Genomic DNA, 19408 nt, shown 5'->3' with positions numbered 1-19408 from the left:
CAATCCTGGACCAAAGGTATCCCTTACATTTTCCCCCTTTTGTCCTGGTCTCTCTGTGAGGATCTACTCACCTGGGGCAGAGGAGGGAAATGGGCTGGCCTCTGGGCCCTGAAGGATCCCTATGGGCAACACAGCCCTGCCCCATGCCTGGACCCCCTTTGCTGTTCAAACTTGACAACTGGGAGTGGACTTGGGCCTAGTGATGACCTTGCCCTGGGCGATCCTCCCCACTTCCCTCTCCTGCCCTCTAGCCTTGCATGCCCCTAAGCCAGTCTAGCCCTTCCTCACCCTAACCCTTCACCCTACAGTCCCCTGGCCTGGCTGCCAGCCTGAGCTCCTTAATCCATTATTCGGGTTGTGTTCCTTTCTGTGGTGTCTCTTCCTGTTGTGTCTGACTGGAAGCCCCTTGATTTGGTCCCCAAGCTTGCTTCCCTCTGTGCCCTTTGTGCAGCCCTCTGTCTCCTCATCCTAGCACTGATCCTATCTGTCCTTCCCTACAGCATTTTCCTGGAGCAGGGGCCTCCTGCTCATTGGGTCCCTAATGCCATTTGGTGGGGTCAGTCCCTTACCTGGGCTCCTTGATTGGGTCCTGGCTCTTGCCCCTCTCTGCACCAAAGGTGACCCCCCACTGTGCCATCACATCACACTCCTCCTCATCCCTGTCCCTTGCCAGGCCCTTTGGCCTGGTCCCTGACCCTTGATCCTCATCTGAGCAAGGGTGCCTTAAGGGAAACAGAACCCTGACCCTCAACTGAGCTACTTGCTCTCCCTAGGCCCTTGGGGCAGCACCAAGAACCCAGATACCTGACAGTGGCATTGGGCCTTGATCCTGCCTCCCCACTACTGGATCCCCTGCCTTCCCTCCCCAGCTCTGTCCACTGTCCTGAGCCCCTTTCTCCAGTGCTGGCCCTTGGCTCTCCATTCCCTGGACTGGCTCCTCTCTTGAGCCTCTGGATGTCCTTTTTGATCCGTGCTTCCCTGGGTTTGAACTGTGGTCCTCGCTGGGGCTGCTTCCCCACTCCCCTTGTCTTCCCTGCATCTCAGAACCTTAGGGTATCCCCTGCCTGCCCAGCCCCGCCCATCCCTGCTCTTCCCTAGCCTGGGCCTTCCTCTAGGTCCCTATCCTGGTCTCCTTTCTGCGGTCCTGACACACAACCCACAAACCCCCTTCTTCCAGCACTTCACATTGTGCCCTCCTTTGGCCCTCCTGTTGTCCTTGTCTCTGGTGGGCTCCTTTTTCAGATCCCTTTCCCAGGGTGCTCACCAGAGCCAGTGGATGGAACTGGGATGTTTGGCCCTGTGGTCTTCCTTTGGGAAAAGTTAGCAGTGTCCCTTGCCTGGAGGCTTTGGCCTCCTTCATCCTGGGCCCTGCTCCTCAATCCTGACACCCTGCAGTGAATCTGGGCCATGAGCACTCCTCTCCCTGTGCTACCCATTCTGCTTACTCCCCTTTCTCCCCATATGATGCTACAGCCAGAGTAGAGGTGACTCACCCCTCCAGGCAGGAGACCCCACCCACCTGGGTTTCAAGGGGAGCTCATATACCTCCGCAGCCAGCGTAATGGGGATTCGTACCTCCAGTCCCCTCTACCCTGGCTAACGTGGTATACAAGCTCCCTGCAACAACCAGGTGGGAGGGGTCTCCTTCATAGAGGGGCTAGTCCCCTCTACACTGGCTAGGGCGATATAGGAGCCCCCCCCCACCGGACACCTAGGTGGGAGGGGTCTTCCACCTGGAGAGGCGAGTCCCCACTACCCTGGCTGCAGTGGTATAAGAGCTCCTTCACCCTGACACCCTGGTGGGAAGGGTCTCCAGTCTGGAGGGCGAGTTCCCTCTACCCTGGCTTCGGGGGTATACTAGCCCCCTTCAACATCCAGGTGGGAACTGTCACCAGTTTGGAGGGGTGAGTCCCTGTACTCTGGCTGCAGCTGTATAAGAGCTCCCATTAACACCCAGGTGAGATGGATCTCCCGCCTGAAGTGGCATACATGCTATACTCTGGCTTTGATGGTATAGGAGCTCCCCTGACACCCTGGTGGGAGAGGTCTCCTGCCTTGAGTGGCGAGTCCTCTCTACACTGCCTAAGGTGGTATACAAGCTCCCCACAACACCCAGGTAAGAGGGGTTTCCTTTCTGGAGGGGCGAGTCCCCACTACTCTGGATGTATTGGTATAGAGATCCCCTTCACACACACAGGTGGGAGGGCTCTCCCGCCTGGAGTAGCAAGTTCCCTTTTCCCTGCCTCTGCAGTATATGAGCTTCCCTGACAACCAGGGTTTAGGGGTCTCCCACCTAGTGGGGCAAGTCCCCTCTCTCCTGGCTGGGGCGGTATATGAACTACCTCTGTAACCAAGGTGGGAGGGTTTCCTACCTGGACAAGCTAGTACCCTCCACCCTGGCTAATGCAGTATAAAAGCTCCTGAACAACCATGAGGGAGGGATCTCCCTTCTGGAGTTGAGAATTCACCTCTACACTGCCTAAGGTGGTCTACAAGGTCCCTGTGACATGCAAGTGGGAGGGGTCTCCAGAATGAAGGGGCAACTCCCCTTTTCCCTGGCTGAAGTGGTATAGTAGCTTTCCCTGACAGCCGGGTGGGAGGGGTCTACCTCTTGGAGGCATGAGTTCCCTCTACACTGGCTGTGGCAGTAAAGGAGCTCCCCCTAACACCCAGGTGGGAGGGTCTCTGGCCTGGAGGGGCAAATCCCCTCTACCCTGGGAGGGGGTCTCCCTTCTGGAGGGGCAAGTCCCTTCTACCTTGGCTGCAGCGGTGTAAGAGCTCTCCCTGTAAAACTGGTGAGATGTGTCTCCCATCTGGAGGGGAGAGTCCCCTGTACCCTGGCTGTGGTCGTAGAGGAGTTCACCTGACACCCAATTGGGAGTAGTCTTCCACCAGGAGGCTAGAATCCTCTCTACCCTGCTGCAGCAGTATTGGAGCTCCCCAGGACACCCAGGTGTGAGGGGTCTCCTGCCTTGAGGGGCGAGTCCCCTCTCCCCTGGCTGGGACAGTATATGAGCTCCCTCTGTAACCAAGGTGGAAGGGGTCTCCGCCTGGAGGGGCAAGTCCCTGGTACCCTGGCTGCTGTGGTATATGAGCCCCTCCATACCCTGGTGGGAGGGGTCTCCAGCCTGGAGGGGCGATTCCACTCTAACCTGCCTGCAGTGGTATATAAGCTCCCCTCAACAACCAGTTGGGAGGAGTGTCCCGCCTTGAGGGGCAAGTCCCCTCTACCCTGGATTAGGGGGTGCATATGCTACCTCCAGACACTCATGTTGGAGGTGTCTCCCTCATGGAAGGGTGAGTCCCTTCTATCTGGTTTGGGTGGAATACTAGCCTCCCCCTGTTGGGAAAAGTATAAACGGCAGCCATACCCCAGAGAAAAAACCCCAACATGGCGCCTAAGCACCTCTTCTTCCTACCTTCTTCTTTTCTGCAGTGGCACAAAAAGTTCCCACCCCTGTGAACTCTCCTGCTGGCGCCAATTTCAAATCTCGCTGGCGGGGAACCTTAGCCCCAATGAGAACTAATTCCTGGGCTCCGGAGCTGATATATGAAAGAACTTGCCAATAAACGGGTTGCCTGCCATTTATCTAAGCCCTACCATCTCCCCGTTAGTTCTATATAAGCACACAGCTTTTTACAATAAAATTGGAATTCTTCTGGTGAAGTGTCTTTGCGTGGGGAATTCTTTCATTCTGGTGCCCCGTGTGAGGATACGGGTGAGCTCTTTCCAACAAGAGCCCTGTCCCCCGCTCCGCCGAGACACTCCCCCCTGGTCTGCTCTTTTCAGACTCTGGCTTCCTGCACTCACCACTGATCTGGCATAGGTAAGCGTCCCCTGACCCCGGCTCGCCAACTCCCTTCGGGCTACCGCTGGGTTTGTGACCGTGATCGTCCGGCACACTCCAGACGCCCGGTAGGGGGGAGTGAATTCCTCCCACTAAGACCTTTACTGGCCGAAGTGGACCCTCTGGTGATCCGTTTCCCTTTGGGGCGTGAGGCTTCTGAGTTTACACGAGAGGCTCTGTGGTTTTTTCCTTCCTCCGCTGCCGCTGCCGCTGCCAGCTACAGTTGCTGTTTCCTGCGGGGCTGCTGTGTCTGGCTGAAGCTGCCTCTCTGCTCGGGGAAAACTGAACTCCCGGCCTGGAACTGCGTTCTGCCAGAGCCGGAGTTCTGTTTTCATTACTGACTTCTTCCGCTGCAGTGGAAAACTTTCCTGACGTCAGGTTGCCCGTGGCTCCGACCCCATTGGTACGATCTCACAGATCGTACTTCACTGGTGACGACCAGGTAGTGCCCTCTGTATTTCCTTGCGATGGCTGGTCATTTTGGGGACGCCCACCTGACCCCCGTTCACCCTGAGCTTTCTGGAAGCCGTTCCAGCCCGGGTTTTCTCTTTGTCTCTCTCGCTTACTCTTATTCTCTCTCTCTCTCTCTCTCTCTCTCTCTCTTCCATCTCTCCCTGTGACTATGGGCACCTCTTCGTCTATACCTGAAGCCTCACCTCTCAAATGTTTAATAAAAAATCTGGCCACACTCTCCCTCACACCAGACATCAAGCCCAAACTTCTAATCAAATTCTGTACCCAAGATTGGCCTACATATCCACTGGATAATGGCAATCATTGGCCTCCAGAAGGCTCCTTAGATCCAAACCTCCTCCGGGACTTTTTAACTATTGCCAGCGTCTGAAAAAGTGAAGGGAAATTCCCTGCATTGAAGGTTTTAGCCTTCTCTCACAGCACCCTGCTCTCTGCTCCTCCTGCCCTCCCTCTCAGGTCCTTCTTCCTTGCAAACCCCTCTCTTCCCCTACTTCTACTCCTGACTTTGCAGATTCTTCCTCATTTGACCCAGCAGATGAACCCCCAACTTATTCCCCAGCCCCATCTGCCCCTTCTCTCCCACTATACCCTCCTCTTCCTCTGCCTGATTCCACAGATCCTCAGCCTTCCGTTTCATCCCCCTCCTCTCCGCCCTATTCTGCCTGCTCCACCTCCTCCTCCTCCACAGAGACACTCCCTTCCCCTCCCTCTCCTTCCTGTCCACCGCCTGCCTCTTTCAGTCCTCCTGTTACCAGGTCTAAGGGACTCCTTCCCACCCCCAAGACAATCACACCCCTTCTTGAGGTAGCTGGTCCCGAGGGTGTCATCAGAGTCCACATGCCCTTCTCCATGTCGGACATTACTCAGCTAGAGAGGAAGTTAGGCTCATTCACCACTGACCCTACCACTTACATTCGGGAGTTTCAATGGGTCCTACAAGCATACAGCCTCACTCATCATGACATCTACATGCTCTTGGCCAATACACTTCTCCCCGAGGAAAGGCGACGGGTCTGGGAGCTAGCCCAAGCCCATGCTGATGAAAATCATAGGACCAATCCCAACCACCCCACGGGCCCTCATGCTGTCCCAGAGCAGGATCCCCTATGGGATTACAACACCCCTGAAGGCTTACAGTCTCGTGACCTTTTTACATCCTGCCTCTTGGCGGGCCTGAAAAAGGCCACCTGCAAGGCTGTTAACTTTCAAAAGGTGCAGGAGGTCATTCAAAGGAAGGAGGAAACACCTTCAGAATTCCTGGATAGACTAACCAAGGCCCTTCAACAGTACACAAACCTCGACCCAGAAACCCCTGATGGTCGTCATGTCTTAATGACATATTTTCTGGCCCAAAGCTACCCTGACATTAAAGCCAAGCTTAAAAAGCTTGAACAGGGCCCTGCTACTCAGACCGAAATCCTCGCTGTCGCTTTCAAGGTCTTTCATGGTAGAGAGGATGAAAGTGAACGCCGTAGGCAGAGGGCTGAAAATGCCAAATTCCAAATGTTGGTCCAGGTCATTCAGAAAAGGTCATCACCACGCCATCCTAATAAGACACCACCTGGAGCTTGCTTCAAATGTGGTAAGGAGGGACATTGGGCCAGGGATTGTCCTTCGCCGAGGACACCCTCCAACCCCTGCCCAAAATGCCATCAATGGGGACACTGGGGGGCAGACTGCCCAACAACCCGGAAGGGAGGTTGGTCAGCTGCCCAGCAACCCCAGCCTCTCCTGGGCTTGGCAGAGGAGGATTGACGGAGCCCTGGGCCTTCCCTCCCGACTATTACCATCAAGAAGCAAGAGCCTAGGGTCACCTTCCTGGTGGATGGACGCTTCATTACCTTCCTCTTGGATACTGGTGCCGCTTTTTCGGTCTTGAGGGAGTATTGGGGTCCTACCACACCCTCAAAAACTCCTATTGTTGGGGCAGGAGGTAAGCAGATTTTCCCTCGAAAACCCCCCCTTATCATGTAATATGCAGGGATCCCTTTTGTCCTTCACACACTCCTTTCTCGTTATGAGCCATTGCCCCATTCCCCTTCTGGGAAGGGACATACTCTCACTATTGAAAGTCACCATTCACATATCACCCCACACCTCTCCTACCTCTCATTTCCTCATGATGTTCCTAGGGGCAGATACACCTCCTTCACGCACTCTTCCACAACTATCTAAACCAGTTAACCCTGAGGTTTGGGACACAACTACACCCTCTATGGCTAAATGCAGTCCTATTCATATTGTCTTATGGGACCCTTCAAGATATATTAGTCAACCACAATATCCACTCACAACCACAGCCCTCCTCGGATTAGAACCCATCATCCAGGATTTATTACGAAAGGGGTATCTTAGGCCTACACACTCTCCTTTCAACACCCCCATTCTGGCAGTTAAGAAACCTAATGGGTCCTACAGGCTGGTTCAAGACCTTCGCCTTGTCAACTCCTCTGTGGTCCCCATCCACCTGCTAGTGCCCAACCCTTACACCCTCCTCTCTCAGATCCCTGCCACTACTACCCACTTCTCGGTCCTAGATTTAAAAGATGCATTCTTTTCTATTCCCTTGTCCTCACAATCTCAGGATATCTTTGCTTTTACGTGGACTGACCCTCACACCCGCCATTCTCGTCAGCTTACCTGGACTGTCCTCCCACAGGGATTCAGGGATAGCCCCCATCTCTTTGGCCAAGTTCTTGCCCAGGACCTCACATCCTTTCACCCCACCTGTCCTGACTCTACTCTCCTTCAATATGTCGATGACCTTCTTCTATGTAGTCCCTCTTTGGAACACTCTCAATCCCACACCTCCCAGCTTCAATTTCCCAGCAGATAAGGGATATAGGGTGTCTCCCCACAAGGCCCAGGTTTCCCAGTCTTCTGTCACCTATCTTGGTTTTTGTCTTACACCTGGGAAAAAGGAAATAACACTGGATAGGAGGCAACTCCTCTCTAATCTTCCAGTGCCCCATATGAAAGCCAAAATACTATCATTCCTAGGACTAGCAGGTTATTTTAGGGCCTGGATCCCAAATTATTCTCTTCTAGCCAAACCCCTGTATGACCTAGCAAAGGGACCCCCTAGTGAATCTCTTGCCTCCTCCCCCAACTACCACTTCCGCAGGCTTCAGCAACTCCTCCTAAAGGCACCTGCCCTTCACCTTCCTGATCTTTCAAGACCATTTCATCTATATGTCCATGAAAAGGGGGACAAGCTCTTGGGGTCTTAGGTCAAAACTATGGGCCTACATTTGCACCTGTGGCATATTTGTCCAAACAACTAGACCCTACCATCCGTGGGTGGGCCCCTTGCTTAAGAGCTCTGGCTGATGGACAAATTTTACACAAAGAAGCCTCTAAGCTGACTTTTGGGGCCCCTTTAACTATCCACTCCCCACATCACTTGAAGGATCTTTTAGCTTATAAGGGCCTTCAAACCCTTCCTCCATCCAGAGTTCTGTCGCTCCTCACTTCCTTTCTGGAAAACCCTAATATTACTTTCCTCCCCTGCTCTGCACTGAACCCTGCCTCACTGCTCCCAATAACTCCCACGTCTAACACACCAACTCATAATTGCTTGGAAACCTTAGATGATTTCCTCCCCTGTCATTCTTCCATTTCTGAGGGACCACTCACCAAGCCTGACCTTATCTGGTTCACTGACAGCAGTTCCTTTAGGCAGAATGGCACTCATTACTCTGGATATGCTGTAGTTTCAGCCACTGAGATTATAGAGGTGAAAGCTCTGCCTTCAGGAACTACCAACCAGCAGGCTGAACTTATAGCAGCCACTCGTGCCTGCCTTCTAGCACAAGGCAAATCCTTCACCCTTTATACTGACTCAAAATATGTCTTCCATATCTTATTATCCCATGCTGCAATATGGAAGGAGCGAGGCCTACTTACCACCAAAGGTAATGCGATCACTAATTCGGCTCTTATAACCAATCTGATAGAGGTCTCCCACTTACCCACCCAGTTGGGAGTTGTCCATTGTAGGTCCCATCAGAAGGACGGCTCTCTTATCACTGACGGCAATGCCAAAGCTGACCAGGCGGCACGAATGGCTGCTACCACTTCCAATTATGGCCCCCCTGGGGGACATATAATGGCCACTTTAGACAGTTCATCTGAAGCCCCTACTTCTTCCAGTAAGAACAAGGATCTTTTCAAGTTCCTTCATACTCTATTCCATTCCAATTCTCAGTCTTTAACCCTCTTTTTACAGAGCTTCTTCTCCCTCACCCCCTCTGACAAAGCCATGCTATAAAATATAGCCTCAAATTGTCAGATCTATCAGCGGACCAACCCTCATACTCCTTTAAGGCCCAAACCTTTCCCTTCCCACCAAGCCCAGGGACACATTCCCACTGCTGACTGGCAGGTAGACTTCACCAACATGCCCACAGTACGGCACACTAAATACCTCCTTGTCTTTGTGGACATTTTCTCTGGTTGGGTTGAGGCATTTCCCACTTCCAATAAAAAGGCTTCCACTGTAGCTTCAATCTTACTGACAGACATTATCCCCAGGTTTGGTATGCCCACTTCCTTACAATCTGACAATGTCCCTGAGTTTATTTCTAGGATCACACAAAAGGTCTCTCAAGCCCTCTCCTTCAAGTGGCATTTCCACTGTCCATATCGCCCCCAGGCTTCAGGGAAAGTGGAAAGGGTAAATCGTACTCTAAAGGAAGTCCTTACCAAATTGACAATGGAATTAAACTTAGACTGGGTCAAACTCCTTCCCTTGGCTTTGCTTCAAATCAGAGCTCTCCCTAAGAAACCATCTTTACTGTCTCCCTTTGAGATAATGTATGGAAGACCTCTTTACCCCCTGGGCTGGTCGTTTCACAAGGACCTCTCACCTGAGATTTGTCTTTGCCTCTCTTGTTTCATCTCCGCTCGGAACTCTGGAAATATCAGGACTGGCTTCTTCCGGACCCAGTCTCCTCTCCAAACACTCCTCCCTTAACACCTGGGAGTCTAGTCTATTATAACACCCCAGAGGAGAAAGGGCCTCTTGCCCCAAAATGGGAAGGCCCCTATCCTGTCATTCTCTGTACCCCCACCGCTGCCAAACTCTCCTTACCAGACAACTGTCTCACTCCCTGGATTCACATTTATATGTTGAAGCCATATCACCAGGAGGCCCCACCTGCTGACGACAGGACCATCCCAGAGGAACTCCAAGAATCACCTCCTGAACCTCCCCTTTACTCCTGCTCTCCACACCCATCTCACCCCTTTAAGTTGCGGCTCACACGGTGTTCTCCGCAGCCCAATTCCTCTTAAAGAAGGCACAATGAGCTCTCCCAACACCCTAGTCTTCTCTCTCTGCTTGTTTTTTGTGCTCCGCTTATTTTCTGTGCTCTGTTGGGACTGGTCTTTACCCTCCTCTCCTACCATGTATTTATTCACTCTTAGGGAACGATACTCAGAACATGGCATGCAAAAGGTCTGCGCAGTGGATGCACCTACTTGCTTCATCCACAACTGCACCTCTATTTCCCTAAAATTGTCACCTTCCAGAACCTTCATCCCTGGTAGCTGGAACTGGCCTTTCATTTTCTTCCTTTTTGATCAAACCAAAGACTATTGTCATTGGTGGCCTGAGATATATAATGGGTGCCCCTATTGGTCATGCAGGTTCCATGATGAACGTGGTAGGTATTCTTACCACTCACTTGGTTACCCTGAAGGGTGGACTTCTAGTTACCTAAAGTGGCATAAAGGCTCTTCATCGGATAACAATGGATGGTATACTTTAGATATACCTGACCCCAAGGCCAAACGTTGGGACTATGTTGAGTTTGCTGTCTATGCTTGGACAACCTCAGCCAGACCCACAGGGTGGATGACTGTTGGCCACACCCTGATTACGCCACCTAAAGCAACCATCCAGGTAGTCGAACACATCAAGGAGTCAGAATCAAAACTTCGAGATCTTATCCATAGCCCATCCAAAGAGGATTCAGAGCCTTCAACCCCCTTAGGCCCCCCTCCCACATGGCTCAATTTGCTACACCAAACTCTTCGATTATTAAACTCCACCCCTCTTTCTGTGCCTACTTCTCAGTGCTTTCTCTGTGCTTCACTTAGTCGTCCACTTCTAGCAGCGGTCCCATTAGCGGCAGGAAATATTTCAGCAAAAACCTACAATTTCTCTAAGAAAGGACAACCCCTACATGTGACACGTATCCCACTGTGGGAAAGTTATTCCACCAATACTTCATTTCCTTTCATCTGTTTCCATCTGCCAACAATGAATCCTTTACCCATTTGTTCCTTGAGCTATAGCACCCCATCGAGCCCTGCGTTTATGCAACCTGGACATTTCCTCTGGTGTAACGGGTCTTTAAGTACCTCAACAATCAATGTCTCTGGCACCTGCTTCTTGGTTACTGTAGTTCCTCAGCTGTCTTTGTATACTCCCACCGAATTCCGGCAGCTGGCCCTACCTTCCCGCACCTGTAGGGCAGTCTTTCTGCCGGTTCTGGTAGGCCTCACTTTAACAACCTCAGTGGCAAGTCTCGGACTCTCTGGTGGAGCTATAGGTCATGCTCTATGGGCATCCAATGACCTGCAACAAAAACTGCAGGAAGCACTTGATACCACTGCTGAGTCTCTGGGCTCCTTGCAGCGGCAGGTTACTTCATTGGCACAAGTGGCTTTACAAAACCGAAGGGCGATTGATCTTCTCACTGCAGAAAAAGGAGGTACATGCCTGTTCCTCAGAGAGGAATGTTGTTACTATGTTAATGAGTCTGGGCTAATAGAAAAAAAAATGTTGTTAAATTGCAGGAATTATCGACCCAACTGCTCAAACCCACCTCTTCTAATCCCATAACGGGGTTCTTCCAATCCTCTCTTGCCACGTACTTACTACCTATCTTGGGGTCCCTTATTGGGATGCTCCTTTTTTGTGCTCTCTTGCCCTGCATAATGAAGTTCCTTCAAACCCAACTGCAGAAAATTTCTAATCAAACTTTCAACCAGCTTTTGCTTAGGCACTACCAGCCTCTGATGACCGATGAACCCCCAACATCTCCAAGAAAAGAGTTCACTCAGTGCTGAAGCTCACTACCAGGCACGATGGAATGCAACGGACATCAGACAGCGGGAGACAATGAGCTCGGAGAACCTCTTAATCTGCCATCCTGGATTCATGAGTCTTTATGTCCTTCTAAGCTTCCTCATGGCCCTTGGTCTCTTCTCTGTCAGTCCCCCAACATGGAACTTCTGCCAAAAATTGACCTTTGCTTTAATTTTTATCTTCATTCTGTTTTTATTCGCTCTTATCTTCTTCAGGTGCTGGTGACGCCATGTCCAGGCAACGCTTCCAATATTTCCTAGAGTCTCTGTTACAGGACCGGTGGCTGATACCAACAATCTTCTCCATCCAGGACAGGTTTGATGCCATCGACAACTTGTGGCTTCAGGGAACTTTCACATACTTCACCCCTACGGAAGTAGCTGTCTATAGCCACTGGGTTTTATTTCTGACTGCCATGATATCCCCAGACCTGCCCCCCGAGCATTCCTCCACTTCCCTTTCTAGGCCCCACAGCGCCCCCACACAGCAGGAAGCAGCTGGATCGGACCAACGACGCCCCATTTCCTAAGAAAACAAAAAGGGAGGAATGTTGGGAAAAGTATAAACGGCAGCCATACCCCAGAGAAAAAAACCCAACATGGCGCCTAAGCACCTCTTCTTCCTACCTTCTTCTTTTCTGCAGTGGCTCGAAAAGTTCCCGCCCCTGTGAACTCTCCCGCCTGCGCCAATTTCAAATCTCGCTGGTGGGGAACCTTAGACCCAATGAGAACTAATTCCTGGGCTCCGGAGCTGATATCTGAAAGAACTTGCCAATAAACGGGTTGCCTGCCATTTATCTAAGCCCTACCATCTCCCCCTTAGTTCTATATAAGCACACAGCTTTTTACAATAAAATTGGAATTCTCCCGGCGAAGTGTCTTTGCGTGGGGAATTCTTTCACCCCCACCCTACACCTATCTGGGAGAGGTCTCCTGCTTGGAGGGGTGAATACACTCTACTCTGGCTGTGGCGGTAAGTGTCACAGCTGGAGGGCAAAGTCACCTCTACCTTGGCTGATGCTGTGTACATGCTCTCCCAGACACTCAGGTGGGAGGGGTCTTTCACCTGGAGGGGCAAGTCACCTCTACCTTGGCTAAGGTGGTATGCAAGCCCCCCATACACTCAGGTTCTGGAGTCGCGAGTCCCTTCTACCATGGTTGGTGCTCTATAAGAGCTCCAGAAAAACCCAGGTTGGAGGGGTCTCCCACCTAAAGAGGCGAACACCTCTACCCTGGCTGTGGCAGTGTATGAGCTCCCCCTGACACCCAGGTGGGAGAGTTCTCCCTCCTGTAGGGGCGAGTCCCCACTACCCTGGCTGTGGAGATATAGGAGCACTGCAGGACACCCAGGTGGGAGGGGTTCTCCCACCTGTAGGGGCGATTCCCCACTCTCCTGGCTGTAGTGGTATTTGAGCTACCCCTGACACCCTGGTGGGAGGGGTCGTGCCCTTGGAGGGGTGATTCCCCTCTACCCTGGCTGCTCCCCTGTATACCCAGGTGGGTGGTGTCTCCCTCCTGGAGTGGTGAGTCCCCTGTACCCTGCCTGAGGTGGTATATGAGCTCCCCTGACAACCAGGTGTGAGGGGTCTCCCGCCTAGTGGGGCGAGTCCCCACTATCCTGGCTCCGGTGGTACAGGATCTCCCCATTCAATTCCCAGATGGTATACAAGCTCCTCCAAAACACAGGTGGGAACAGTCTCCCAACTGCTGTGGTATATGTGGTATATGACACCCTGCAGTGAATCTGGGCATGAGCACTCCTCTCCCTGTGCCACCCATTCTGCTTACTCCCCTTTCTCCCCATATGATGCTACAGCCAGAGTAGAGGTGACTCACCCCTCCAGGCAGGAGACCCCACCCACCTGGGTTTCAAGGGGAGCTCATATACCTCCGCAGCCAGGGTAATGGGGATTCGTACCTCCAGTCCCCTCTACCCTGGCTAATGTGGTATACAAGCTCCCTGTCCCCTCTACACTGGCTTCAGAGGAATACAAGTTATCCCCAACACCCAGGTGGGAAGGGTCTCCTGGTTGGAGGGGCGAGTCTCCTCTACTTTGGCTGGTGCCTTATAAGAGTTCCTGGGACAAACATGTGGGAGGGGTCTCCCGCGTGCAGGGGTGAGTCCCCTCTATCCTGGCTTGCTGGGATACGAGGTCCCCCGATACCCAGGTGAAATTGTTCTTCTGCCTGGAGAGGCCAGACCCTGCTGCCCAGCTGCAGCTGTATACGAGCCCCCCACACACACCCAGGTGGGAGGGGTCTCCTGCCTGGAGGGGTGAGTCCCCTATAACCTGACTGAGGCCGAATACAAGATCACCCTGACACCAATGTGGGAAGGGTCTCTCGCCTGGAGGAGCAACTTCCCTCTACCCTGGCTGCAGAGGTATAAGAGCTCCCCCTGACACCCTGGTGGGAGGGGTCTACCGCCTGGAGGGGCAAGTTTACTCTACCCTGGCTGTGGTGGTAATTGAGCTCCTCTGTCACCCAGGTGAGATGGGTCTCCCACCTGGAGTGCAAATCCCCTTTACCCTTGCTGCAGCAGAATACATGCTCCCCCAGACACCAATATGGGAGGGGTCCCCACCCTAGAGGGGCAAGTCCCTTCTAACCTGGCTAAGTTGGTATACATGCTCCCTGCTACACCCAGGTGGGAGGGGTCTCCTGCATGGAGGGATGAGTCCCCATTACCCTGGCTACAGCGGTATTTGAGCCGTTCCCACACACCTAGGTGTGAGGGGTCTCCCACCTCAAGGGGCGAGTCCCCTCTACCCTAGCCATGGGGGTGTAGGATCCCCCCGGAAACCCAGGTGGGAGGGCTCTCCTGCCCAGAGACGCAAGTCCCTCTACCCTGGCTGCTGCACTATATAAGCTCCTCCTAACACCTGTTGGGAGGGGTCTCCCGCCTGGTGGGGCAAGTACCCTCTACCCTAGTTTTGGTGGTATTAGAGATCCCCCTGACAACCAGGTGGGAGGCATCTGCTGCCTGGAGGGGCGATTCACCTCTACCCTGGCTAAGGTTGTATATAAGCTCCCCACCACACCCAGGTGGGAAAGTGTCCTGCCTGGATGGGTGAGTCTCCACTACCATGGATGCAGCGGTATAGGTACTGCCCCCACACCCAGGTTAGAGGGGTCTCTTGACTAGAGAGGCGAGTCCCCTCTACCCTGGCTGCAGGAATATTGGTGCTTCCCCTTACACCCAGATGGGAGGGGTCTCCCCCCTTTAGGGGAGAGTTTCCTTTACCCTGGCTGCAGTGATGTTCAAGCTCCCCCTGTCAACCAGGTGTGAGGGGTCTTCTGACTGGAAGGGTGAGTCCCTGCTACCATGGCTGCAGCAGAATATGAGCCCCCCATACACACCCATGTTGGAAGGGGTCTCCTGCCTGGAGGAACGAGTTGCCTCTACAATATCTGCTGGAGTATAAGCTCCCTCTACACTACCCCTCCTGGAGCGGCGAGTCCACTCTACTTGGCTGTGGTGGTATACGAGCTCCACCTGACACCCACGTGGGAGGGGTCTTCCGCCTGGAGGGATGAGTACGCTCTACCTAGCTGCAACATTATACAAACTCCCCCAAACACCCAGGTGGGAGGGGTCTCCCGCCTGGAAGGACAAGTCCCCTCTAATTTGGCTGGTTCCCTATAAGTGCTCCCTGGACACCCAGGTGGGAGGGGTCTTCCGCCTGCATGGACAAACCCCTCTACCCTGGCTGTCACAGTATAGGAGCTCCCCCAGATACCCAGGTGGAAGGTGTCTCCCGCCTATAGGGGTGAATTTCCTCTACCCTGGCCTCGGCAGTATTGGAGCTCCCCTTGTCAAACAGGTGGGAGCGGTCTCCTGACTGGAGGGGCAAGTCCCCTCTACCCTAGATTTGGAGGTCCAGAAGCTCCCCCAACACCCAGGTGGGAGTGGTCTCTCCCCTGGAGGAGAGAGTCCCTGTTACCCTGGCTGCAGCAGTAGAGGAGCCACACACACACACACACACACACACACACACACACACAGGTGGGAGGGTTCTCCCACTTGGAGAGGTGATTTGCCTCTATCATGGCTGCTGGTGTATATGAGCTTTCACCTGGAGGGGCAAGTCCCCTCTACCCTGGCTGTGGCGGTATATGTGATCCCCCTGACACACAGGTGAGAAGGTGTTGGGGATGCAAATCAAGTCAAGATGGCACCTGGCACTTTGCTAGGAGGAGTGGTTTGTGAAGTAACTCCAGTGAGCCATTAAGATGATGAGGATTCCTTAATGACTGACTTCTGTATCTAGATGATGTTAATTAAGTTAAGCTGTGTGTAATTAGTTAGGTATATATACCTCTGCTGTCCTGCAATAAAGGGCTCCCACTGTTTCAATCTTCACAAGTTGCTTGTCACCTCCTGGTTATTTGCCCAGCCAGACTATGGCAGATGGTGGCCCATACAGGGAGCCCTGGGACACTCGGGGGTAAGTGACAAGGAAAGCTGCCCGTCCCTAGAAATAGATAGGATGGGAGCAAAGCTGCTTGTCCCTAGAAGCAGATAGGGTGAGGGGAAGGATGGCCACTTCAAGAAAATAGAGAAGATTGATACAGTGTGTTTTTGTCTTGTTTTGTCTTGGTGTGTTGTATTGTCTTTGTTACAGAAGTATGGGATCAGAAGTTGGGTGGAACCAAACCAAAAGGGTGTTAAGTAAATTGCTGAAGGAAGGAGGCACCCCAGTAAAACCAAGAACAGTTAGGGCATACATTGATAAAAACCCAGGAACTCTAGTCAGAAAGAGGAAGAAAGTTTAGAGGTAGGAGTATCAGGGAAGGAGTTGTAACAAAAGGCTACTACTAAATATTTTTCGTTACCGGAGGGTGAGTGAAGCAGTGTGGCGGCTGCCACGTGCACGAGCCAGTCACAGGGCAGCAGGCACTTTCCAAGCGGTGGCAGCGGGGGCCACCGGCCCTTCCCCACCCCCCACCCGGGGAGCAGGATGCCACTGCCATGAGCCCAAACCCAGACCCAACCTGGAGGCACAGTCTCGCAGGCTCTTGCTCCCTGTGCCCAGTGGCAGTTTGAGTCTGGGACACTCCCCGGGGCCATCTGGGGCTGCCGGGGGATGCTACAGCTGGTGGCAGAAGGCGCGCCCTGCGTCCCTGAAGTTTGGCCATTTCCAATGCCAATAACTAATGAGTCATCAGTTTTTCCCTATTTGCTGCAGGTGCTGCCATGGGACTCCTCGCTGTTCCTGTGGATAAATGCAGGGTTAGCAATATCTCAAATCCATAACAGCTGAACTCCAGTTTTCAATTATGGTGATAGCATTTACAGCTTTCACCACAGCTGCATCAGCTTACAGTTATTATCATTAAAGGTCCTGCCCCAGTGATTGTCTGTAGTCGGCGGTCTGTTTGTGTGTTTCCATAGGGAGAACAGCAGCCGATTTGGATTCCAGAGAGACTAACTAAAGCGATTTCTACAGACCAAAAAGATCCTTATATCTGCGATAATGGTTCTCCCACACCTGGTGACTACTGAATAATGAGCACCATTAAGGCCTATTTCAAATGTAAATTACGGAAAACTAAACAAGACTTTGGAATTACAGCTACCATCATCACAGCTGTTGCTGTTTCTGCTGCTGCTGCAACAGCTTCTGCAATAGCTATCACACAAACTGTACAAACTGATGCATCAATGAATGGTGTAGCTCAACAAGTGATGCTCAATCAAAGAGTCGATTTACTTTAAGAGGAAATGGACATATTAATGGATTCCTGTGCTTTAAACTGCTTGCAGAACTTGCCCGGACTATGTATCACTTATATGCATTATGAACTAATTTATGGATAATTGTAATAGTACCAGGGTATCTTTGCTGATGGTGTCATGAGTGGTACAATTTTTCCAAGGACTTCTTACTTGGAGCCGTCAATTGGTTTGGTATCATGGCATTTTGTATCCTCCCCTTTCTGCTTGTAGCAGGTTATTTATGGTGTTTGTGTAAAAAACACTATGATCTTAATCCAAAAGTATGGCTAAGTGTGTTGGGCCGGTAGTCAAAGACAGGTAAGATCCAATTACAATGGTACCAACCTAAGACAGGAGGCTGACGATTTGATGTCAGAATATCCAATGATGGGTAAGGACCATATGTAGTATTGGACAACCTAAAACAGGCACAATCCCTAAGCCACATACTTGTTATTCAATAAAACAAAAGGGAGGAAATGTTGGGGATGCAAATCAAGTCAAGATGGTGCCTGGCACTTTGCCAGGAGGAGTGGTTTGTGAAGTAATGCCATCGAGCCATTAAGATGATGAGGATTCCTTAATGACTGACTTCTGTATCTAGATGATATTAATTAAGTTAAGCTGTGTGTAATTAGTTAGATATATACCTCTGCTGTCCTGCAATAAAGGGCTCCCGCTGTTTCAATCTTCACAAGTTGCTTGTCACCTCCCGGTTATTTGCCCAGCCAGACTGAGGCAGGAAGGGTCTCCCAACTGGAGCAGCGAGGCCCCTCTACACTGGCTGCTTAGGTATACAAGTTCCCCCAAACACCCAGGTGGGAGAGATCTCCCACATGGAGTCCGCCCTATTCTGGCTGTGGCAGTATATGAGCTCTCCCTGACACCATGGTGGAAGAGGTCTCCTGCCTAGACGTGCAAGTCCCCTCTGCCCTGGCTAAGGCCATATAGGTGTTACTCGCCTGGAAATACAAGTTGCCTCTACCCTGGTTGCTGGGGTATATGAGCTCCACCTGACACCAAGGTGGGAGGAGACTTCTGCCTGGAGGGGTCAGTCCACTCTACCCTGGCTGCAGCAGTTAAGGAGCTTCCCCTGACATAAAGGTGGGAAGGCCCTCCCACCTAGAGGAGTAAATTCCCTCTACTCTGCCTGAGGGGATATGCCAGCTCTCTCAGACACCCAGGTGGGAGGGGTCTCCTGCTTGGAAGGGCGAGTCCCATCGATTCTGGCTGCTGTGGTGTATGAGCTTCCTCACCCATACTCAGATGGGAGGAATTTTCCACCTGAAGGGGTGAGTTCCCTCTACCCTGGCTTCAGTGGTCTGCTAGCTTTCCCTGACACAGAGGTTGGATGGGTCTCTTGCCTGGAGGGGTGAATTCCATTTACCTGGCTGTGGCGGTAAAGGATCTCCCCCTGACACCCAGGTGGGAGGGCCTCTGGCCTGGAGAGGCGAGTCCCCTCTATCCTAGCTGCAGTGGTATAGGAGGTCCCCGCTACACCCAGGTGGCAGTATATGTACACCCCTGACAACCAGGTGGAAGGTATCTTCTACCTGGAGGTTGAGTACCCTCTCCCCTGGCTCTGGTGGTATAGGAGCTCCCCCGACTCCCAGGTTATGTGGTCTCCCAACTGGAGAGGCGAGTCGGCTCTATACTGGCTGCAGGGGTATATGAGCTCCCCTTGACACCTAGGTGGGAGGGGTCTCCCTCCTGGAGCAATGAGTCACCCCTACCCTGGCTGTGGCGGTATACAAACTACTCCAGACACCCAGGTGGGAGGGGTCTCCCTCCTGGAGGGGCGAGTACCCTCTACACTGGCTGCAGTGGAATAAGAGCTCCCCCTGAAAGCCAGGTGGGAGGGGTCTCCCGCCTGGAGGGGCGAGTTCCCTCTACCCTGGCTGTGGCGGTATAGGATCTCTCCTCACACACCCAGGTGGGAGGGGTCTCCCGCCTGGAGGGGTGAGTTCCCTGTACCCTGGCTACTGCAGTGATCAAGCCTCCAGGACACCCAGGTGGGAGGGATTTCCCGATTGGAGGGGCGAGTTTCATCTATTCTTGCTGCAGAGGAATAGGAGCTCACTCAGACACCCACGTGGAATGGGTCTACCGACTGAAAGGGCAATTCCACTCTACCCTGACTACAACAGTATAAGAACTCCCCCTGACACCCAAGTGGGAGAGTGTCCCCCCTAGAGGGGTGATTCCCCTCTACCCTGGCTTAGGTCGTGTACCAGCTCTCCCAGACACTCATATGGGAGGGGTCTCTTGCTTG

The sequence above is a fragment of the Marmota flaviventris genome, chromosome 18 (assembly GCF_047511675.1).
Source record: "Marmota flaviventris isolate mMarFla1 chromosome 18, mMarFla1.hap1, whole genome shotgun sequence".
Classification (NCBI taxonomy): Eukaryota; Metazoa; Chordata; class Mammalia; order Rodentia; family Sciuridae; genus Marmota; species Marmota flaviventris.
The sequence above is the reverse complement of the archived record's forward strand: the minus strand, read 5'-3'. Positions refer to the sequence as shown.